At 39.7% G+C, this 25,100-nt stretch overlaps 1 protein-coding gene across 1 annotated transcript in view; it reads left to right on the forward strand.

The window, feature by feature from the left end:
- Positions 1–25,100, forward strand: part of LOC143443782 (uncharacterized) — a 39,143-nt gene that overhangs the window by 12,896 nt on the left and 1,147 nt on the right. The gene's annotated exons all lie outside the window — the stretch shown is intronic.

Below are 25,100 nucleotides of genomic sequence, written 5' to 3' on the forward strand. Positions count from 1 at the left end.
GTTGATTTCAGCCCTGAGTTTGATTATTCCCTGCCGTCTACTCCTCTTAGGTATACTAGCTTCTTTTTGTTCTAATGCTTTCAGGTTTGCTGTCAAGTTGTTAATGTATGCTCTTTCCACTTTCTTTTTGTGAGCACTTAGAGCTATGATTTTTCCTCTTAGTACTGCTTTCAATGAGTCCCACATGTTTTGATATGATGTGTCCTCATTTTCATTTAACTCTAAAAAGTCTTTAATTTCTTTCTTAATTTCTTCCTTGACCAAGTTATCATTGAGTAGAGCATTGTTCAGTTGCCAAGTGTATGTGGGCTTTCTGTTGTTTTTGTCCATGTCAAAGACAAGTCTTAATCCATGGTGGTCTGATAAGGTACTAGGGATTATCTCAATCTTTTTGTATCTTTTGAGGCCTGTTTTGTGACCAATTATGTGGTCTATTTTGGAAAAGGTACCATGAGAATATACCTTCTGAGAAGAAGGTATATTCTTTTGTTTTAGGATGAAATGTTCTATAGATGTCAGTTAAGTCCAATTGGTTCATAACTTCTGTTAGTTTCATTGTGTCTCAATTTAGTTTCTGTTTCCATGATCTGTCCATAACTGAGAGTGGGGTTTTGAAATCTCCCACTAGTATTGTGTAGGGTGCAATGTATGCTTTAAGTTTTAGTAAAGTGTCTTTTATGTATGTGGGTGCCCTTACATTTGGGGCATAGATGTTGAGAATTGAGAGTTCCTCTTGGTACATTTTTCCTTTGATGAATATGAAGTGTCCTTCTTTATCTTTTTTGATTACTTCTGGTTGAAAACTGATTTTATTTGATATTAGAATGGCTACTCCAGCTTGTTTCTTGGGACCATTTGCTTGGAAGATTGTTTTCTAACCTTTTACTCTGAGGTAGTGTCTGTCCTTTCCACAGAGGTGCATTTCCTGAATGCAGCAAAATGTTGGGTCCTGTTTACATATCCAGTCTAATAGTCTATGTCTTTTTACTGGAGAATTGAGTCCATTGATATTAAGAGATATTAAGGAAAAATGAGTGTTGTTTCCTGTTATTTTTGTTGTTGGCAGTGGAGATATGTTTGTGTAGTGTGAGGAGCTGCATTCGCCATTAAAAGATGGTGCAGGCTTCTGCTTCCTGGTTCTTCACGGAAGCTTTACTTGAGAATGTGCCTGCGCATGGCGCGAAAACTGAGTATGACAATTGGATGAAAGATTTGAGCCAATGAGGGATCTGCACGTCTCCCAAAGCTCTATTTAAGCATCGGGCTTTCTGAGCTCGGCGTCCTTCCCTACACCTCACCATCCTGAGAGCTGTTCAATAAATGCTGTCAGAAGAATCCTGAGTGTGGCGTTCTCCTTGTAGTGTGCTACAAGTGGAACCGAAACCCGGGTTGAAGCCGAACATCTCGGGGTTTTGACCCGGGGTTTTGACCAGTCACGAAGGACCCTGTTGGCTTGCAGAGGATTCAGAACTGACGGCTCGGAGAGTCTAGACGCTTTTCTGCAAGAGACTCCAGTAAGCGGGATACAGTGGAAGACACCCTGTGCTGGAGAACCAGTCCGACTGACAGAGCCTCAGCCTTTGAACTCCAGTAAGCGGGATATAGTGAAAGACACCCTGCGCTGGAGAACCAGTCGACTGACGGAGCTGGCTAAATTCAGAAGTGAAACAAAGGTGATTGTATAGTAACAAAAATGGGGCAAGAAATAAGTGAGTAAAAACAGATGAAAAAGGCTTTAAAGATGCGAGGAATAAATAGAAGGCTGCTCTAGACAGAGAGCTAAGCAGAATGATAATGTTAATTGATTTAACTTTCAAAATGGGTGTGATTCTGAGTTGTATAATATTTTTCTGGATAAAAACTCAATGTAAAGGTTTTTCTGGTTACTGGCTTAAGGAAAGGTTAATTTGGAAAAAAAGGTTTTTGTATGAGTTTTCTGATGAGGTCATTAAGGTAGTAGTTATGTCTTCCAGAATTATATGGATCAGACATGACAGAGGTAGGCCTCCAGAACACTAGATTCCAGAGAATCAATCAAAAATAATTATCTAGATACTAAAACTTGTTTGAGATTTGTATATTGCAGAATACACAGCTTTGGAGAATAAATCTTATCACCTGCATGTTCACTGATGCCCTGGACTTCCAGCTGGATGCAGTTAAGACAGACTTCAGATGCTTTCAATTTACCCTTCCCCTCATCCCTCTTCTAATATCTCAACACCCATGTTCAGCTTGACTCGCTTGGATTTCTCCTTGACCCAGGGACTCTCCTCATGGATCTCTTCGGTCTTTTCTTACTTTAAGGAATGGGGTGGGGGTAGGGTTATTTGGCTGCATGATCTTTGGGGAGTTCTGCTTACCCACTGGTTGCTCTGCAAATTCAAACAACAACATCAAAAGGATAAGGTGGTGATCACGCAAGCATTGCTTGCCGTGGAGCAGGGAACATCCCCTCAAGCCTGGTTGAATCTGCTTAAACAATGAGACACCATCACTTAACAGGATATCCTGAGGGCTCGTGTTCCCATTGCACCAGGTATCCTAGTGGTGGTCCTCCACACTTCCCAGGGCTCAGGTTCCCATTGCACGGGATAAAAGGTGTGGAGGGTCTCGTACTGTTTAACTGCCTTGAACACCTATCGGTAGAACGGTGGGCTAGATGGCAACCTAACAGCCCTTGATTGTTGTTGCAGTTTAATAAGGAAGGGGGAGATGTGAGGATCCGCATTCGCCATTACAAGATGGCGCCGGCTTCTGCTTCCTGGTTCTTCACAGAAGCTTTACTTGAGAATGCGCCTGCGCATGGCGCGAAAACCGAGTATGACAATTGGATGAAAGATTTGAGCCAATGAGGGATCTGCACGTCTCCCAAAGCTCTATTTAAGCAGCGGGCTTTCTGAGCTCAGCATCCTTCCCCTTTTCTCCATCTTGAAGAGCTGTTCAATAAATGCTGTCAGAAGAATCCTGAGTGTGGCGTTCTCCTTATCGGTGAGGTAGCGCGCTACAGTGTAGCTACCTTCTTTTACGGTTTTTGGAAGATTACTTTCCTGCTTTTTCTAGGTTGTAGTTTCCCTCCTTGTGTTGGAGTTTTCCACCAATTATCCTTTGAAGTGCTGGGTTTGTGTTGAGATACTGTGTAAATTTGGATTTGTCATGGAATATTTTGGTTTCTCCATCAATAATGACTGACAGTTTTCCTGGGTATATTAGTCTGGGCTGACATTTTTGTTCTTTTAGGGTCTGTATGATATTGGTCCAGGATCTTCTGGCTTTTATGGTCTCTGGTGAGAAGTTTGGTGTAAGTCTTATAAGTCTGCCTTTATATGTTACTTTGCCTTTTTCCCTTACTGCTTTTAGTATTTTTTCTTTGTTTTGTACATTTGATGTTTTGAGTATTATGTGGCGGGAAGTATTTCTTTTCTGGTCTAAACTGTTTGGAGTTCTGTAGGCTTCTTGTATATTTATGGACAGCTCTTTCTTTAGGTCAGGGAAGTTTTCCTCTATAATTTTGTTGAGGATATTTACTGGTCCTTTAAGTTGGGTGTCTTCCCCCTTATCTATTCCTATTATCCTTAGGTTTGGCCTTCTCATTGTGTCTTGGATTTCTTGTATGTTTTGGGTTAGTAGCTTTTTGTATTTTGCATTTTCTTTGACAGTTGTGTCAATGTTTTCCATGGTATCTTCTGCACATGAGATTCTCTCTTCCTTCTCTTGTATTCTGTTGGTAATACTTGTGTCTATGACTCCTGATCGTTTTTTTTTAAGTTTTCTATCTCCAGGGTATTCTCCCTTTGTGATTTCTTTATTGTTTCTGCTTCCATTTTTAGATCCTGCCTAGTTTTGTTTAATTCCTTCTCCCGTTTGGTTGCATTTTCTTGCAATTCCTTAAGGGATTTTTTGTGTTTCCTCTTTAAGGGTTTCTATCTGTTCTTTGAGAGTGTTATTTATGTCTTTCTTAAAGTCCTCTATCATCATCATGAGAAGTGATTTTAATTCTGAATCCTGCTTTTCTGGTGTGATGGGGTGTTCAGGGCTTGCTATGATGGGGGAACTGGGTTCTGATGATGCCATGTAACTTTGGTTTCTGTTGCTTACATTCTTGCTCTTGCCTTTTGCCATCTGGTTAATTCTATTGCTACCTGTACTTCTGTCTCTGATTGAAGCCTGCCTTTCCAGTTATCTCGCTTGTGTTTGGTCTTCTAGAGGTCCAGATGTCTCTTTGATTTTTTCCAGCTGCACTGATTACAGTGGTATCTCTAGGATGCCTCAGGATATGGTGCCTCCAAGGTAGCAGTCCAGCTAGGTGTTTGCTGTTCTGTGTGCAGTGTCTCCTCTTGGATCTCTCAGGATATATTGTCTGACGCTCTGAGTTCAGTTGTTCCTCTGTGGCTCTGGGTTGAGTGGACCTTCCAGCATGTCTCAGGTGGAATCCGGGCTCCACACAACAGCAGACCTGGCAGAGGTCTGGTCCAGGCCTCAGATCTGGGAGATGGGCAGAACGGAGGTTGCTAGCTAACTCTGTCTGTGGGATCTGTGGAGCCTCCAGAATGTCTCCGGCAGGATCTGGGGTGCACACACCAGCAGGCCGGCCGGGGAGAGCGCTTTCCTGCTATTATCCTTTCTAATGCTGGGTTTGTGGAAAGATATTGTGTAAATTTGGTTTTGCTGTGAAATATCTTGGTTTCTCTATCTATGGTAATTGAGAGTTTTGCTGGCTATTGTAGCCTGGGCTGGCATTTGTGTTCTCGTAGGGTCTGTATGACATCTGTCCAGCATCTTCTAGCTTTTATAGTATCTGATGAGAAGCCTGGTGTAATTCTGATAGGTCTGCCTTTATATGTTACTTGGCCTATTTCCCTTACTGCATTTAATAGTATTTCTTTGTTTTCTGCACTTTTTGTTTTGATTATTATGTGACGGGAGGTATTTCTCTTCTGGTCTAGTCTATTTGGCGTTCTATAGGCTTCTTGTATGTTTATGGGCATCTCGTTCTTTAGATTAAGGAAGTTTTCTATAATTTTTTTGAAGATATTTATTGGCCCTTTAAGTTGGGAATCTTCACTCTCATCTATACCTATTATCCTTAGGTTTGTTCTTCTCATTGTGTCCTGAATTTCCTGGATGTTTTGTGTTAAGAACTTTTTGCATTTTGCATTTTCTTTGACAGTTGTGTCAATATTTTCTATGATATCTTCTGCACCTGAGATTCTCTCTTCTATCTCTTGTATTCTGTTGGTGATGCTTGTGTCTACAACACCTGATTTCTTCCTTATGTTTTCTGTCTCCAGGGTAGTCTCCCTTTGTGATTTCTTGATTGTTTCTACTTCCATTTTTATGACCTGGATGGTTTTGTTCAATTCCTTCACCTGTTTGGTTGTGTTCTCTTGTAAGTCTTTAAGGGATTTTTGTGTTTCCACTTTTAGAGCTTCTACCTGTTTACCTGTGTTCTCCTCAAATTCTTCGAGAGTGTTATTTATGTCCTTCTTGAAGTCCTCTATCATCATCATTAGAAGTGATTTTAAATCTGAATCTTGCTTTCCTAGTGATATGGGAAATTCAGGACTTTCTTGGAAGGAAGGAACCAGTGTTCAGGGCCGTGAGTGACTTCCTGGGTCATTGTAGGTCCCAGTTACTCCCTGTTTGGGGTGGGCCTTGCTGTCTGCTTACCTAAGATACTGCCCAAGTTAGAGTGCCTGGGATCCCTGCTTCCTCTGTGTTCTTGGATATTGGGGGTAGAGCTGCCACCCAAGATCTGCTCAGTGCTCTAGTTGTCTTTCTCTAATGTGGCAGTTTTACAAAGGAATTCAGAATTTTAAAAAGGATTCAGTTATAAAGACTCTAAAATATTTTTGGAGGCAGTGACTATAAAATGTCATTCATATGTCTTTTACATGTCACAACCTAATGAATAGTACACAGATAAGTTTAATCGTGTTTCTGCATGTCCATTTAAAGTAAAATATTTTGGGTTCAAATCCAGAGGTAATCATCTGTCTTGAACAAAACAAAGTACTGTGGCTTGTTGATAGAAAGGATACAGAAAGAAGGGAACTAGGTAATCTGAAGTGAAGTAACAAGTAATGAGTATAATCCAAAGAACAATCTAGATCTAATGCACTTCAATAGAAATTATTTCTTGGAATTTACTTTAGAATAATGAACCAAAGAAACATCGTATAATGTATGATATATAATTTTTGCCTTATTCTATCTGAATTGTTGGGACTGTAAATATTATGGTATACCTCTTCTACAAAGTAGTAAGCAATTTCTCTGTATTCTATTAACTCTCAGTATTTTTCTCTTGCATTTGAATGATGACTAGATTTAGGTTATTTATTATTTTCTTACTATTTTAACAATTTTATAGTGTATATTTTGGCCATATTTTCTAGCTTTTATCTCCTTAAAGACAAAACCAACTTTTTATACCAATTCAATATCATGATTTCTTTTTTCTTTTTTCTTTTTTTTTTTTTTTTTTTTTTTTGGTTTTTTCAAGACCGGGCTTCTCTGTATAATCCTGGCTGTCCTGGAACTCACTCTGTAGACCAGGCTGGCCTTGAACTCAGAAATCCACCTGCCTCTGCCTCCCACGTGCTAGGATTAAAGGCGTGTGCCACCACTGCCTGACTCATGATTTATCTTAATGTTTTTGCATTTTGCATTTTCTTTGACAATTATGTCAATATTTTCTATGGTATCTTCTGCACCTGAGATTCTCTCTTCTATCTTTTGTATTCTGTTGGTGATGCTTTCTCTCTCTCTGTCTGTCTCTGTTTGTTTTTCTTTGTTTTACATTCTTTTTCTATCAAAACTCAAACCAAAACAAAAGGAAACCATAATAATAGAAGCTAAAATATGTTTAAACATAGAGTTTGATTTGTGCTGGCAACTGCTCCTGAATATAAGGCATGGAATATGATTTATTGACCCAGTGGTATATATGAAATAAAATTTAAATAAAATTTAGTGTTCCTGTCCAAGAAACTATGTACTATGTATAGGTTCTTACCTTGAGTGATACTTTCTACTTTTATCTCCTTTTTGTAGCTGGGGTTTTGCCTGCTTTGAACTTTGTACTGGTATTTTGCATGCCACATTTTCAGTGTGTTTATATGGGCATTACCTTTGCTTTGTCTTAAAAAATTGTGCATGTTTCAGCACCTGTATTCTTTACAATTCCTCTGTTTTATCTTTTGCATATGTTGGTGATCTTTGATAGGATATGGATATGTAACATAACATACAATAGAGTCCACAACATTCCATATTTCCATTCATTCTACTGGCCCTCTACTCTTTTTTCAGGTGTAAGCTCTAAAACCTGATCTTGTTCCTGTTTTCCCCTTTTCTTCTCCCATTGAGATCACTCAATCCCACTGTCTCTCATGATTATTTAATTTCCCCTTTAAAAGTGGTATTGAAGCTTCCTCACTTGTGCCTTTCTGCTTTTTAAACTTATTGCAGTTTGTGGATTGTATACTAGGTATTCTGTACTTTTTTGCTGTAAACACATGAGGCAGTGTAATATCAGAGCTCTGAGCCAGCCCATATCTCCATATCTCACATAGAAGATAGAGGGACTGATCTCGAGGCTCTAAGAATGAGGACTTTTATAGCCAAGGTGTGGGGGAATTGGGAGATTTCTACGTAGGTACACATGATTGATTGTTTTACATCAGCAGACTGTATTGGTCGATGGGTCAGAAGGGCAGTTCTTGTAGGCAGAAGCTTAGTTATCATAGTATCCAGTTAAACTTAAATTGCAATTTCTTGGACCTTGAGAAGACCTCAAAGGGAGGGGGAAAGGGTTTGGAGAAAGACCAGATGGCTCATTACTCATTTGCACATATCTCTGTTCTTCTAAGGATATCCTTGCATAGTTTTTATCTTTCATGGTCAGTCAGTTTCTGGAAGGCTTTACAGGCCTTTGTCCTTGTCTTATAACTCTGTATTTTCTGTAACTAATTAACTGGGCCCAAACCTGCTGACAGGCATTTTTAACTATTTAGGTTAGGAAAAGGAATCACAGGGCCCTGTTATTTTATTAGTTTGGGCCTATTTCAAAATTTTCTTTTATTTCCCCCTTTTTCTTCTGAATAATTTTAATCTTAAAATTATCTGTTTTAGGTTCTAGAGTCATCTTATTGTAGGCCAAAAGAGTTATTTAACTTTGGGTGTATATATCTTAAGCCCCGCCCTTTAAGGTTGTATTACCTCTATGTCTCTAGGGTGGGGATATCTCAGGAGTCAAGGCCTGTTGCTCTTTGGCCTTGTAGAAAAGCTGGTGATCTTGAGCTTGAGGGGGTTGTTCAGGTGTCTGGCTGGTCTTCAGTAGCATCAGGCACAGGTGTTGGTGAACTTTAATGGAGATCGGATGGTCAACAGCACCAGGAACAGTCTCTTAGTATCCTAAAAAATCATTTCTCACACAAGAGGGACATTCTGGGTTTGGAACAGGGACAAGGGAAGGGACACCCCCCAGCCAGCGCCAATTCCTGAGGGTAATTTAGTTAAGGTCTCTGTTTATTTTCCCTATCTGTCCTGAATTCTGGAGACAGTACGAACATTGGAGCTTCTAATTAGTCTCTAATATCTCTGACAATTCCTTACTTATCTTAGAAACAAAAGCAAGACTGCTATCTGATTTAATTATCTCAGACACTTGAAACCTCGGGAAGATCTCTATTAATATCTTCTTGGTTGTCTCTCTGTATATATTCTAGGCTGTTCTCTCCTAGGTGTTTTCCTATTTATTTTAAGTCTCATAGACCTTTGTTTGCTGGCATATCTTACACTGTCTTATTATTTCTCTGGCCCAAAACCTGAGGTCTATCATATTTTTTAAATCTCTTGACTGGTTATATTTATATCTCAAGAGTCCATCTGTGTATTTAGCCTAGTAAGTCTTTTGTTTCCTGGGGAGTATAGTTCTCTCCTCTTGTGTGCACCATTGTCTCTTTTCTTCTAGATAGTAGTTGGCAGGATGGTTAGCAATCTGAGTTCTTTCTTTTTTTCTGTGTTTTAAGTGAGGCCATCTCTTAGGTCCATACCTGGGACAGGCTCTTGTATCAAGTCACTTGATCTGTCTGGTTATTGTCTCAGGCCACTGAGTCTCTTTCTTTCTGGTGTCCTGGGCAACAAGTACTCACAAGTTGTTGGCTTCATCAGGGTTTCCAAGAGATCTGAGCTTCTGATGTGAGCAGTCCTCTCTCTCTTGGTATATAGCCCTTCAGACATTGGCTGTGGCAGAAGCATACTGGCTGTCTATGTAAACGTTGATTTTCTTGTCAGCCTTAAATTATAAGGTTGTTCTCTGTAACGACGACAAGCCCAGGTTTGGGGAATCAGCCCAGATGACATTTGTGTCGTAGCAGCGCCAGGTTGTCTCTGACCAGCATGGAGAAAACTGCTCCCGTCTGTAAAGTAGGTTGTCTCTGCTCCTGGCTGGAGTCGGTAGAAGAAGTCTTTCTTTTACCTGTGAGTTTTTGCCAGTTAGCTGTAGCCTGTCAGGTAGGAAATGTATCTGGTCCTCCATCCTGGGGAGTAAGTCTTGACCCAACAGAGGGTAGGGACAGTCTAGAATGACCATGAATGAATAGAATACCCAGCCCATCTCTTGGTCTATCATTTTTTGGGTAGTCCATAAATATATTTTGGCCCATCTGCTTGGAGGAGGACTCTGTGTCTATCAAGAGTTGGGTGGCTCTAAGTCTCATCTATCTCAATCACAGTCTTCACACAGAGTTAATATCTTTATCATTTAGGATGGTTTTTCAAGGCCTGGGATTTCTTGACCCTTGTTTGTATTTGTTAGGGCACTCTTGTTCTCCGCAGCTGGCTCTTTTATTTGTAATATGCACACTGGTCTCTTTTCTTTTTCGTTCATTTTCAGCCCTTTTCTTTCTCTTCTCTTCTCTTCTCTTCTCTTCTCTTCTCTTCTCTTCTCTTCTCTTCTCTTCTCTTCTCTTCTCTCCTCCTCCTCCTCCTCCTCCTCCTCCTCCTCCTCCTCCTCCTCCTCCTCCTCCTCCTCCTCCTCTTCTTATTCTCCTGTCTCTCTCTCTCTCTCTCTCTCTCTCTCTCTCTCTCTCTCTCTCTCTCTCTCTCTCTCCCTCTTTTATCATGTCCCTGATATGGTAGACTTTCTCGGCAACTTACACTAAACCTTTTATCTTATTTCTTTTCTTTTTATGACTCCTTTATTTTCTCTCTGATATAGTATATTTCCTAAATCTTTTAATGACTTATCTTATAATCTCTCTAGCCTCTGAAGCCTTGCCTACACTGACAGAATGTCTCTGTGAGCTAGTCTAGAAAGGCTGTGGGCAACTCATCTGATCTCTGTTTAACCCCATGTGCCTTGATCAAAGTTAGTGGGGTCTCATGTAGCTCTCTCTTAAGACCTGTCAATGGGTTCTGCCATGGGCCTTCAGGTGTCCCTTACCTTCTGTCACATGAAGGTCTCAGTCACATCTGGTCAGAAGTAAACTGCTGTAGACCACCACCTGATCAATTGGTGGGGTCCCCATGTCTGAAGGAACGTTTCTTTTTCTAGTATCTTCTCCTGCTCTTTCGTCTTGAAGAGCAATCCTGAAAATCAGAACCTATAAAGGTCCTGGGGAAGAAAGGCTTTTATCTTATTCATTGCTTTGGCTACCTGTAAAAGCAGTAGATAGTCTTCTAGAACTCTGTACAGACTGATGTATTTGGGAGGCTGCATGACTGTTGTTTACATCACACTAGAGAACACAACCTAGTTCAGTCTGCAAACAGTACCTTGTCTACAGGTGTAATGTGAGCTCACCTCTGAAGCTCTAAGAAAGAAACCAAATCAGAACGAATAGCATTATCTACAGCATTTCACAGCAAAGACTATTAAAATGTTGAAGGCTCATACAGTATTAACAATTTTTAGAAGGCAACTTGAGTTACATTTGACACTTATTTGAATTTAACTTTTGGCAAAATACAAACTTTGGTCATAGTTCTATAAAAACCTTTTAAAGAGTTATTTCTGATTAGAATATTATTTTAGAAGTGATACACAACAAGAACAAGAAAGTAAACATTTTTATATCTAACATAAGTGCACAAGTCTTCACCACTTCTTCAATTTTATCTTGTCTGAACTCTCAACTTTGAACCAAATCTTGATGAAAGTCTAATATAAATAATGAAATTGTCTCAGACAGCAATGGCTAGAAAGTCTATTAAAACAGAAGCATATATATATATATTTCCTTTCTGACTCAGGACAGCCTGTAATTTTTTAGGTGTAATTTAAGAAAAAAGTATTCCTTTATTTATTAAACTGGGAAAACCACTATCAACTTTCTTATTACAGAAGCCAAAAAAACTGCTGGCCCCCTTCTAAGAGCCACTTCTGAAAACACTAAATTCTTTCAAGGTTCTTTCTGTTGATGCCCTTCTCCTGGGCACAGAGCAGGGCAAATTATCAGTTTTTCTTGTGTAAATTGAGACTGTCTCTCAAGTAAGTTTTAAACTAAATTAAGAAGCTTGTACCAATGAAGGTGGTAAATGTTGGGCTGTCTTTCTAGGGAAAAGTAGTGGTTTTGTGGGAATAGGGAGGATTAGCTAGGATTTATTGCATAGCCATAACCTATTAGTAGAAATCTGTACAATTATTATCAAGATGAAGATATAATTTCTTAAATGGCACCAATTTACTTTGATTACAAATTTTAAGGTTTTCATTGGTCCGAGCTTCTTATTGATATAAAAGTGAGATGAATATTGTTACTCTCATAGGCATTGTACCAGTATAACACATTTAGGAATACAAGGCTTAGACCCAGTCCTTCTTTAACTTTTTTAACTGATTTGAGATGGTTAGCCTGTGAGTTAAGGAATTATAGCAAATTCATGGCTTTGAGTTTATTGTTAGGGTGTTTTCTATGTTTTATTTAGAAATAGCTGAGTGGAGTTAACAGGCAATAGTCCAGATTACCTTACATGGATAGTTGGTTTTCAAAACATCAGAAATTGATGTGACAAACATTTTTGTATTAATGTTTATTTTGGTTAGAGACCTGTCTGTTCCTGACAGCTTCCTATATTGAATTCAAAGAAGAAATTGAGCATCTTTGGAGTTACTCCAGTTGTAGTGAGACAGCCACTCGACAAGAATTGCTTCTTCCCATCTACAGACAAATTACTGTCCAGAAAAGGACACACTAGCAGAATAGTCAACTATTCTGCCTAGACAGAGTAATCAGCCCTTAATAAATCTGCAGCACTAAGGTCTGTCAGATGATCCTGGGCCAGAAGGCTGAAGAACAGATGCTCCAACGTTTTGTAGTAGAGGGAGTGTCCAGGTGTTCAGAGGTCTCTATAAATTGGCTAGGTTTTAGAAGCTATGCTTTGTGCTTCCCACAATTATAGTTAACTCAGTCATTCTGGATTTCTGATGGGGTTGAAAACTTATAGCCTCATAGCCAATCCTGGCTATTTACCTTGAGAGAAAAGATGTGAGTGGATGGTTTTCAGCTGACATTCATCCTAAAGCCAGGTTCAGAACTAAGTGTTTTAGTTAGGATAGATGACAGAGGTTCTGGTTAGTCAACAAAATGATGGACTGGGTATTAGGACTATCTTGTACCTCACTGGTACAAATTGGCATAATTATGCTCTAATTGTATTTTGAGAGAAAAGTTTCATTTTAACAGGAGGGTGATATGTAGGAGCAGCTAAGTTGGGAGGAGTACTGAGAGGAAGAGAAGGAGTAAGAAGGGGAGGAGAAGAGGAGAGGAGAAGCTAGGTGATGAAAGAGAGAAAGAAGGGGGAGACAGGGAGGCAGATGTTCATGTATCTCCAACAGTCAAAGATAGTTGATATATCTAGGTTGGGTAGTGGGTTACACCTCTGGTTGATCAATACCAAACTTATAAAGCCTTTGATTAACATTTAAAAAAAATGTATAAGTGCAAAAAGGAAAAGGGGGCATGGGATAGGGGTTTTCTAAGGGGGGTGATGAGGAAAGGGGATGGCATCTGAAGTGTAAATAAAATATCCAATAAAAATATGAAAAAAAAACTAAATTAAGTAAGCAGTTTTAACCAGTTTTTAAAAAATAAATAATTATAACTCTCAGGTGAATAATCTTGCTGGGGCTGTTTTGTCCAGCTTGGCTCAGGGAAGATGTCTCTCTCTTCCACTAGGTTTTTAATCACCTGGGCCCTATCTTTTGTCATAGGTGGCTGGTGGAAAACTGCCTGGTTGTTGTGGGCAGGCCAACCAAACTGCGGTGCCCCTTGTCAAAGGACTTGCCCACCTCTCTGCTCTATAGCAACACTCACTTGTGGCTCTATCTCCTCTTCTGCTGGTGGTCATGTTATCTCTTTTTAACTCAGGATGTTTTACACAGTAGTTTCAGTCCAAACAAAAACAAGAACAAAAAATCATCAGTCAGAGTCTAAGAACATATAGAACAGACAACACAGACAGCTCACCCCTGCCATGGGCCACACAGAGACTAAATTATATAGTCAGGACATAGAAAGACTGTCAGAAAACCATCTGTCTTAGTCACACTGTCAGAGCCGCCATCTTGGATGTAGTGGGCAGAGCCGTATGGCCTGCTGGGAAATCTAGTTCCCAGTCTGGCTGCCATCTTGTATGTAGTCTAACAGTGATGGAAGAAACACAGAAACAATTTAAAGACACAGGACTCTATTATAGTTAAACACACTCATCAGTGTCTGGAGTTAACAGCCAGCCAAATGCCAGTTCCGATGGGGTAGGTCCTCATACCTTCCCCTGTAGTAGGAGAACCCTGTCTCCTTCGTTCAGAAAATGGGCAGTCAGGATTGCATCCTGACTGCCCCTCCCCCCCCCCCCAGTTTTACCCATGCGATGTCTCCCATGGTGCAGCCTGAGGGCCTCAAGCACATCTGCCTATGCAAGCCACCGGATTCTCACGAATCACAGCAGCAGCTGCCAGAAACCAGAAACCAGAATCCAGAAAACAAAATCAGCAGTACTGCACTCAGACAACAAGACACAGATTCAGCAGCTGCACACTCAGACACCAAGACACACACACACACACAGACATAAACCTACCTCCAAGGGGTCTTCGGGAGTCCTGGGTGGTCGCACAAATCCTGGATGAGTTTTTCCAGGTTAGGGAACCAAAATGAAAGGACTCAAAGGGGGATTCTCACTCAAGTCTCAGGACAGTGCCCACCCCCCCTCCATAAAAAAAAAAAAAGCTCATGAGAGACCAGCTTGCTGTAAACACATGAGGCAGTGCAATATCAGAGCTCTGGGCCAGCCCATATCTTCATATATCACATAGGAGACAGAGGGACTGACCTATTCTGTACTTTTAAGGTACTTTCCACTTATTAGTGGACACCATGCATTTTATTTGGGGTGTGTTTTACCTCATTCATGATGATATTTGCTTGCTCCATCCATTTGCCTGCAAAATTCATGGTGTCCTTCTTAGTAGCTGGGTCCTTCAGCTTGTTTTGGGGACCCTTTGTTTAGAAATATTTTTCAAATCTTTTTTTTTTTAGTCCATTTTTCCAATGTCATCTTGGTGTTTGTGGTTGAGGTGTGTTTCTTTTATGCAGCAATATCTTGCATCCAGTATGCATATCTGTGTATTTTTACTGGGGAATATTGTCTATTGATTTTGAGAGACAATAGTTATCAATGATTGTTAGTTCTTGCTACTTCTTTTGTAGGTGTTATTATGTGCATATGAATATATTTTGGGGGGATTTTTTTAAGTGATTTTTTTGGTGCATGTTTTCTTGGGTGTTTTTTATCCTACTGTGTTGAAGTTTTGCTTCTATTACACTCTGTAGGCCTGGATTGGTAGAAAGATAGTGCTCACTTTCTCTTTTATCACAGAACACCTTGATTTCTCCATCTATGGTGATTGAGAGTTTTCCTGGGTAATGTAGCCTCAGTTGTCATCTCTGGTTTTTCACAATTTGCAAGACAACTCATCAGGATCTTTTGTCTTCTAGAGTTTTTGTGATAAGTTTAGTGTTTTTCTGACACGTCTGACTTTATGTTACTTCACCTTTTTTCTTATACCTTTTAAATATTATTTTTTTTTTGTTCTGTAAGTTTAGTGTTTTTATTTTTATGTGTCAGGGGATTTTCTTTAATGGTTCAATCTCTTTGGTGTTCCAAAGGCTTCTTTAACATTTATGGCCATCTCTTTCTTCTGGTTAGGCAAGTTTCATCTATGATTTTGTTCAAGGTGTTTTCTGGTTCTTTGAACTGAGGTTCTTCTTATACTTTCTTTTTCGTTCTTTTTTTTTTGTCTTTTGAGACAGGGTTTCTCTGTGTAGTCCCAGCTGCCCTGGAACTCACTCTGTAGACCAGGCTGGCCTTGAACTCAGAAATCCACCTGCCTCTGCCTCCCAAGTGCTGGGATTAAAGGCCTGTGCTACCACCGCCCAGCTCTTCTTATACTTTCATTCCTATAAATCTTAAGTTTGGTCTTTTCCTTGTGTCCCAAATTTTCCAAATGTTTTTTGTTAGTAACATTTTATCCCCTGTGTTTTTGTTGTTCCATCTGTCAAGATCTTCATTGGTATGTTCTACACATGAGATTCTCTCTTCCATCCCTTGTATCTGTTGGTTATGCTTATACAAGTAGTTCCTGACCACTTTCCTATGTTGTTCATCTCCAGGGCTGCCTCTGTTTGTGACTTCTTTATCGTTTCATTTCAATTTTAGGTTTTTGACAGATTCTTCTTTCAATTCTTTCACATGTTTGATTGTATTTTCCTGTTTTTCTTTAAAGAATTTATTTGTTTCCTCTTTAAGGGCTTCTACCTGTTTGCATGTGTTTTCCTGTATTTCTTTAAGGAGGTATGTATATCTTCTTTAATATGGCTATAATCTTCCTAAGATGGGATTTTAGGTTATAATCTTGATCTTTGTGTGTGTTCAGATATCTGGGCCTTGCTTTGGTATGAGAACTGAGTTCTGGTGATGTCAAATTAAAAAATGTTCTTGTGCTTGACTTTTGCCACCTGGTATCTGTCTGGTTAAACTGTCCTGGGTGTCTTGGACTGGAACAGACTCCATGGATGCAGGTAGAGATATATCTCCTGGTTAGAACAGGTCATTTGGGAGAGAGGACGTGCATTTGTTGGTTAGGGCAGGCTTTCTCTGTCTCAGATTAGAGCTGGATTAGAGCGGTTGTGTCCCTGTGTCCCAGTGTCCTTGTGTCCCTGGTTCAGGCAGACCTCCTTGGAGACCTGCTGGCTTTGTGGTCTTGGGGAAGGGAAGTCAACCTCTCTTCCTGATTATGGCAGATGTACAGTGATACAGCTAGGCTGTGTGATTGGATATGGAGCTGGCATCCTCATCTGACACAAATACATTTGGAGTTGCAGACTGGCAGGAGGAAGCATCACTTTCTTTAATTAGGAAAGTTTTCCTGTATGATTTCATTGAAAATGTTATCTGTGCCTTGGAGCTTGGACTCTTCACAATTTTCTTTTTGTTTTCTATTGTCTTTCCTTATTTATTTATTTATTTCATTTTATTATTATTATTTTTTATTTACATTTTATTTACATTTCCAATGTCATCCCCTTTCCCCATTTCTCTTCCCTAGAAACCCCTATCCCATGCCCCTTTTTTTTTCTTGCTTTTATACAATTTAAAAAAATGTTAATCAAAGGTTTAATAAGTTTGGAAATGCTCGATCAGAAGTGTAACCCAATACCCAACCTAGATTATTTAAACTATCTTTGACTGTTGGAGATCTGTGAACATTTGCCTCCATGCCCCTCTCTCTTACTCTCACTTTTTCTCTCTCATCATCTAGCTTCTCCTGTCCTTCATCTTCTCTCCTTACTCCATCTCTTTGTCTCGGTACTCCTTCCCCCTTAGCTCCTCCTACATATCACCCTTCCTGTTAAAATAAAACTTTTTTCTCAAAATACAATTAGAACATACTTATTCCTAATTGTACCAGTGAGGTACAAGATAGTCCTAATACCCAGTCCATCATTTTGTTGACTAACCAGAACCTCTGTTATCTCTCCTAACTAAAACACTTACTTTTGAACCTGGCTTTTTTCTTGGCTTTATAATGAATGTCAGCTGAAAACCATCCACTCAGATTTTTTCTCTCAAAGTAAATAGCCAGGATTGGCTATGAGACTATAGGTCTTCAACCCCATCAGAAATCCAGAATTACTGAGTTAACTGAAATTATGGGAAGCACTAAGCATAGCTTCTAAAACTTAGCCAATTTATAGAGACTGCTGAACACCTGGAGAGCCCCTATACTACTGAACGTTGGAGCATCAAATCTTCAGCCTTCTGGCCCAGAATCATCTGACAGACCTTAGTGATGCAGATTTATTAAGGGCTGATTACTCTGTCTAGGCAGATATAATCAGTTGACTATTCTGCAAGTGTGTCCTTTTCTGGACAGTAATTTGTCTGTAGATGGAAAGAAGCAATTCTTGCCTAGTGGCTGTCACCGCACAACTGGCTTTACTTCAAGGATGCTCAATTTCTTCTTAGAATCCATGACAGGAAGCTGTCAGAAGCAGACAGGTCTCTAATCAAAATGAACATTAATATAGAAATATTTGTAGCATCAATTCTATGGACTTCTGATGTTTTGAAAACCAACTATCCATGTAAGGTAATCTGGATTGTTGTCTGTTAACTTGTCTCAGCTATTTCTAAACAAAATATGGAAAACACCCTAACATTAAACTCAAAGCCATGAATATGTTATAGTCTCTCAACTCATAGGCTAAGTGTCCCAAATCAGTTAAAAAGTTAAAGAAGGACTGTGTCTAAGCCTTGTATTCCTAAATGTGTTATACAGGCACAATGCCCATGAGAGTAACAACATTCATCTCACTTTTATATCAATAAGAAGCTTGTACCAATGAAAACCATAAATTTGAAATCAAAGTAAATTTTGTACCATTTAAGAAATTATAGCTTCATCTTGATATTAAGTGTACAGATTTCTACCAATAGGTTACGGCTATGTATTAAGTCCTAGCTAGTCCTCCCTGTTCCAACAAAACCATTACTTTTCCATAGAAAGACAGACCAATATTAACCACCTTAGTCCTCAAGCCCAGGGAATAGGGGCGCTGACTCTTCTTTAACTGTTGGGAGCCGACTGACTTTTAGCAGAAAGAGGCTATCAGCTTTGCAGCCATCTTGAGCCATATACCCTGAAGTGAGACTCATATTACAATAGCCTACAACAGCTGAGCACACTCTGATAATCTTGATTTAGATACCTTGGGTGTGTGAGATTAAAGGTGTGTGAGATTAAAGGTGTGTAATTTAAGAGTATGACTTAGAGATCAGATTTAGATACAAGACCTAAGGGCATGATTAAAGGTGTGACTTAGAGGCATAGCTTAGAAGTGAGACATATAAAGGCGAGAGGCAGACAGAAGAGATGAGAGAATCAGACACTTTAGAGAGTACATAGAGAGAACTATTTGGAGTAACAGAGATTCAGACACTAGGAGTAGGAATAGACATTAGACACTCGGAAGAGAACAACAAAGAGTACCACTAGGATTTAGGAACTAGGAACTCAAGACTTGGGACTTGGACTAGGAAGAGAGACTGAAGAATAAACAGGATTGAAACACTGTCTGATCTCCATTCTTCGAGTCTGTCCACACTCTCTCTCTTGCTGAACCCCGACCCTTGGACTGGAGCGGCAGCTTGGGCCGGGATACAGTGGCAGCCAAGCATGGAGTGGAGAGGGCTGCAACATTTTTGGCTGCCCAAAGTGGGGCAGCTCTGGCCTCAACATTTTTTGGCATCCGAACGTGGGACTAGTGTGGTCCCCAACATTTAACTTCTTCAAGCTGATTACGGGTGTTGAGATATTAGAAGAGGGGTGGCGGTGGGGAGTAAATTGATAAGCCTCTGACACTGTGTCTTCACTGAATCCAGATGGAATTCCAGGACATCAAAGGTTTGGGCAAGTCTGCTCAGCATGCTTGATGAGAAGATACACCAAGGCTGTGTATTCTGCAATATACAATTCTCAGAACAAGTTTTAGTACCAAGAAAAAAAATTTTTTTTCTAGAGGGCTGACATTTTTAAAAAAGATGTTGGTTCTAACTTTTCTTTTTTCTTTTTGTTTTTTCCCTTTTCAAAATTGGTTGTAATATTTACATTTCAAATTTTATCCCCTTATCCCATTCCCCCCACCACCCAGGAACCCCTTATCCCATCCCCGCTTCCTTGTGCTTCTTTGAGGGTGTGATTTTCCAGTTTCTATGATGCTGATTCCATTAACATAAACTGCCTCCTAAATTTCTAAATCCTTCCCTTTGTGTTATTAAATCTCCTATTTTTTCTTTTTTTCTTTATTTTTTTCCCTTTTTAAAATCTCTTTTATTTTATTTTTTAAATTGGGTATTATATTTACCTTTCAGTTTTATCCCCTTACCCCACTTCATCCCACCACCCAAAAACCTCCTATCCCATCCCCCCTCCTCATGCTTCTATGAGGCAGTGCCCACACCTACCCCACCCACCCTAATATCCCCCCCCCCACTCTGTGTTCACTTTTTATGGGACCAAGAAACTCCTCTCCCACCTATGCCCGACAAGGCCATCCTCTCCTACATACACTGCTGGAGTCACGGGTCCCTCCCTATGTGCTCCCAGGCTGGTGGCTTAGACCCAGGGGGGCTCTGGTTGTTTTGTATTGTTGCTTTCCTCCTGGAATCACAAACTCTTTCTGCTCCTTCAGTCTTCTCTCTAAGTTCTCCATTGGGAAACCCCTGATCATATTAGTGGTTAACTGTGAGCATTGTCCTCTGAATGTGTTAGTCTTTGGCAGACCTCCAAGGAGACAGCTATATCATGTTCCTGACAGCATGCACTTCCAGCCATCCACATCAGTGTCTAGCTTAGGTGACTGTACATGGGATGAATACCCAGGTGGAATGGTCTCCTGATGGCCCCTCCTTCAGTTTCTGTCCCATGTTTTGTTTCCCTATTTGCTCCCTTGAGCATTTTTGTTTCTCGTTCTAAGTAGAACTGAGGCATCCCCTCTTGGTCTTCCTTCTTCATGAGCTTCATGTGGTCTGAGGGTTGAGTCTTCACTATTCCAAGCTTTTGGGCTAACATTTGATTAACAGTGAGTATATACCATGTGTGTTCTTTTGTGATTGGGTTAACTCACTCAGGATGATAATTTCTAGTTTCATTAATTTGTTTGAGTTGATTTTATATCCAGCCACTTTACTGAAGTGGTTTATCAGGTTTAGGAGTTCTCTGGCCAAAGTTTTATGGTCACTTAAGTACACTATCATATCATCTGCAAATAGTGAAATTTTGACTTCTTCCTTTCCTATTTATATCCCTTTGATTTCTTTTGTTGTCTAATCACTCTAGCTAGGACTTCCAGTACTATATTGAAAAGGTAGGGTGAGAGTGGGCAGCTTTGTCTAGTCCCTGATCTTAGTGGGATTGCTTCAAGTTTCTCTCCATTTAGTTTGATGTTGGCTACTAGCTTGCTGCATATTACTTTTACTATGTTTAGGTATGGACCTTGAATTCCTAATCTTTCCAAGACTTTTAACATGAAGGGATGTTGAATTTTGTCAAATGCTTTCTCAGGGTCTAGTGAGATGATCATGTGTTTTTTTTTCTTTGAGTTTATTTATGTAGTGGATTACATTGATGGATTTCCAAATATTGAACCATCCCTGCATTCCTGGGATAAAGCCTACTTGATCATGATGGATGATTGCTTTGATATGTTCTTAGATTCGGTTTGCAAGAATTTTATTGAGTATTTTTTGTATCAATATTCATAAGAGAGATTGGTCTGTAGTTCTCTTTCTTTGTTGGGGCTTTGTGAAGCTTAGGTATGAGTGTAATTGTAGCTTCATAGAACAAATTAGGTATTGTTCCTTCTGTTTCTATTCTGTGGAATAGTTTGAAGAGAATTGATATTAGGTCTTCCTGGAAGGTCTGATAGAATTCTGCACTGAAACCATCTGGCCCCAGACTTTTTTTTTTGGTGGGGAGATTTTTAATGACTGTTTCTAATTCTTTAGGGGTTACGCTACTGTTTAGATGGTGTATCCGCTCCTCATTTAACTTTGATACCTGGTATCTATCTAGAAAATTGTCCATTTCCTCCAGATTTTCCAATTTTGTTGAGTATAGGCCTTTGTAGTAGGATCTGAAAATTCTTTTAATTTCCTCTGTTTCTGTTGTTATGTCTCCCTTTTCAGTTCTGATTTTATTAATTTGAGTACTGTCTCTGTGCCCTTTGGTTAGTCTGGCTAAGGGTTTGTCTATCTTGTTGATTTTCTCAAAGAACCATCTCCTGGTTTTGTTGATATTTTGTATAGTTCTTTTTGTTTCAACTTGGTTGATTTCAGCCCTGAGTTTGATTATTTCCTGCCATCTACCCCTCTTGGGTATATTAGCTTCTTTTTGTTCTAAGGCTTTCAGGTGTACTGTCAATTTATTAATGTATATTCTTTCTATTTTATTTTTGTGGGCAGTTAGAGCTATGAGTTTTCCTGTTAGTACTGCTTTCATGGAGTCCCACAAGTTTTGATATGATGTGTCCTCATTTTCATTTAACTCTAATAAGTCTTTAATTTCTTTCTTTATTTCTTCCTTGACCAAGTTATCATTGAGTAGAGCATTGTTCAGTTCCACGTGTATGTGGGCTTTCCATTGTTTTTGTCCAAGTCAAAGATGAGACTCAGCCCATGGTGTTCTGATAGGGTACAAGGGATTATTTCAATCTTTTGGTATGTTGAGGCCTGTTTTGTGACCACTTATATGGTCTATTTTGGAGAAGGTACCATGAGGTGCTGAGAAGAAGGTATATTCTTTTGTTTTAGGATGAAATGTTCTATAGATGTCAGTTAAGTCCAATTGGTTCATAACTTCTGTTAGTTTCATTGTGTCTCAGTTTAGTTTCTGTTTCCATGATCTGTCCATAGCTGAGAGTGGAGTGTTGAAATCTCCCACTACTATTGTGTGAGGTGCAATGTATGGGTTAAGTTTTAGTAAAGTTTCTTTTATGTATGTGGGTGCTCTTGCATTTGGAGCATAGATGTTCAGAATTGCAAGTTCCTCTTGGTACATTTTTCCTTTGATGATTATGAAGTGTCCTTCTTTATCTTTTTTGATTACTTTAGGTTGAAAAACGATTTTATTTGATGTTAAAATTGCTACTCCCACTTGTTTCCTGGGACCATTTGCTTGGAAGATTGTTTTCCAACTTTTTACTCTGAGGTAGTGTCTGTCTTTTTCACAAAGGTGCGTTTCCTGTATGCAGCAAAATGTTGGGTCCTGTTTATGTATCCAGTCTGATAGTCTATGTCTTTTTATTGGGGATTTGAGTCCATTGATATTAAGAGATATTAAGGAAAAATGAATGTTGTTTCCTGTTATTTTTGTTATTGGCAGTGGAGTTATGTTTGTATAGCTACCTTCTTTTAGGGTTGTTAGAAGATTACTTTCTTGCTTTTTCTAGGTTGTAGTTTCCCACCTTGTGTTGGAGTTTTACACCAATTATCCTTTGAAGTGCTGGATTTGTGGCAAGATATTGTGTAAATTTGGATTTGTCATGGAATATTTTGGTTTCTCCATCAATAATGATTGAGAGTTTTGCTGGGCATAGTAGTCTGGGCTGGCATTTGTGTTCTCTTAGGGCCTGTATGATACCAGTCCAGGATCTTCCGTCTTTTATATTCTCTGGTGAGAAATCTGGTGCAATTCTTATAGGTCTGCCTTTATATGTTACTTTGCCCTTTTTCCTTACTGCTTTTAGTATCTTGTCTTTGTTTTGTACATTTAATGTTTTGATTATTATGTGACGGGAAGTATTTCTTTTTTGGTCTAGTCTATTTGGGGTTCTGTAGGCTTCTTGTATATTTATGGACATCTCTTTCTTTAGGTTAGGGAAGTTTTCCTCTATAATTTTGTTGAAGATATTTACTGGCCCTTAAAGTTGGGAATCTTCACCTTCATCTATACCTATTATCCTTAGGTTTGGTCTTCTCATTGTGTCCTGGATTTCCTGGATGTTTTGTGTTAGGAGCATTTTACATTTCACATTTTCTTTGACAGTTGTGTCTATGTTTTCCATGGTATCTTCTGCGCCTGAGATTCTCTCTTTTATCTCTTGTATTCTGTTGGTGATGGTTGTGTCTATGACTCCTGATCTTTTGCCTAGGTTTTCTATCTCCAGGATAGTCTCTCTTTGAGATTTCTTTATTGTTTCTACTTCAATTTTTAAGTCCTGGATGGTTTTGTGTAATTCCTTCACCTGTTTGGTTATGTTTTCTTGCATTTCTTTAAGGGCTTCTACCTGTTTACCTGTGTTCTCCTCAAATTCTTTGAGAGTGTTGTTTATGTCCTTTTTAAAGTCCTCCATCATCATCATAAGAAGTGATTTTAATTCTGAGTCCTGCTTTTCTGGTGTGATTTGGTGTTCAGGACTTGCTATGGTAAGGGAAGTGGGTTCTGGTGATGCCAAGTAACTTTGGTTTCTGTTGTTTACATTGTTACACTTGACTTTTGCCATTTGGTTAGCTCTAGTGCTACCCTCTCTCATTGGTTCTGACTGGGGACTGTCTTTCCAGTTATCTGGCTTGTATCAGAACTCCTCAGGCTCCAGATGTCTCTGTGATCCTATGATCCTAAGCTCCAGATGCTCTGAGTGCAGTGTCTCCTCTAGGATATCTCAGGGTAAGGTGTCTTCTTGAGAGCAGACCAATTAGGTGTTTGCTGCTCTGAGTTCAGTGGTTCCTCTAGAATGTCTCAGGATAAGGTGACTGCTGCTCTGGGTTCTGTGGCTTCTCTAGGATGACTCTGGGTATGGTGCCCCCTGCTCTGAGGTTGGTGGCCTCTCTAGGATGTCTCAGGATATGGTTTCCATTAGGGTGCAGACCCACTGGGTGTCTGCCTCTCTGAAGACACTGGCCACTCTGGGCTGACTCAGGATGCAGTTTTCACAGGGGTACAGACTCACTGGATGCCCGCTCTTGCCACTGGGATCCGAAGAGGGGCAGAAGGGGAGTGAAATTCCACAAGGACAGGGTTTTGGTACCTGGGGGGTCCTTAGAGGTTTCTACTTCCAGCTGTGGCTCTGGTGCGTAGGGTGGTGCACAGCTGGCCCTACCTGCCTCCCTGAGGATACTGGTCTCTCAGGGATGTCTCAGGATACAGGTTCCACAAGGGTGTAGACCCTCTGGGTGTCTGTTCCCACTACCGGGATGGATCTGGAGAGGAGGGAAGGGGAGTGGAGTTTCGTGGAGGGGCGTTGGGTACCTGTGGGGGGGGTGCTGCGAGCTTCCTACTCTAAGCTGTGGGTCTGGTGCATAGAGCGGTGCGCCACTGACCTTACCTGTCTCCCTGAGGGCACTGGACTTCCAGAGATGGCTCAGGATACAATCTCCCCAAGGGTGCAGACCCCGCTGGGTGGGATGGATCCGGAGAGGGGCGGAAGGGTAAAATTCTATAATTTTTACCTTAGGTCTTATCATAGTATCCTTGATTTCCAGGATGTTTTGTGTCATAAATTTCTCATATGCTATCTTTTCTTTATCTAATCTATCAATTTCTTCTATTGTATTTGCTCTGTATTCACTGCTCACCCAAGGCATGACTTGCTTTTTCTGTATGTTGTATTTTGTTCCACAGGGCTTGTGCACATTTTAAAATCCTTTTTCTCATGCATGTGCCATGCTTTTTACCTGAAACATTAAAAATTTTATTGTATTTATTACCTTATTTTTAATATATAGTCTTATTGATACTAAATCTATTATTTACTTTTACAGTATTATTCAATTCCAATAAAGTTATTCTAGTTCCTTTTTTAATTATTCTGTCTTTGGAATAATTACTTGCATCTATATTGGTAATTGAATTTCATACTGAGTAGATATGTTTTGTTATTACTGCATGTTAGTTGCAACAAGTTTGTTTCAAGTTATCTGTTATACGGAATAATTTCATGAAATATCACCTAACATATTATATTATATTTTTGGCATTTGTTTCTTTGGAATAAAATTACTGCCGTTCTGTGTTGTATGCTTTTGCTATGATT

The sequence above is a fragment of the Arvicanthis niloticus genome, chromosome 10 (genome assembly GCF_011762505.2).
Source record: "Arvicanthis niloticus isolate mArvNil1 chromosome 10, mArvNil1.pat.X, whole genome shotgun sequence".
In the NCBI taxonomy this organism is placed as follows: domain Eukaryota; kingdom Metazoa; phylum Chordata; class Mammalia; order Rodentia; family Muridae; genus Arvicanthis; species Arvicanthis niloticus.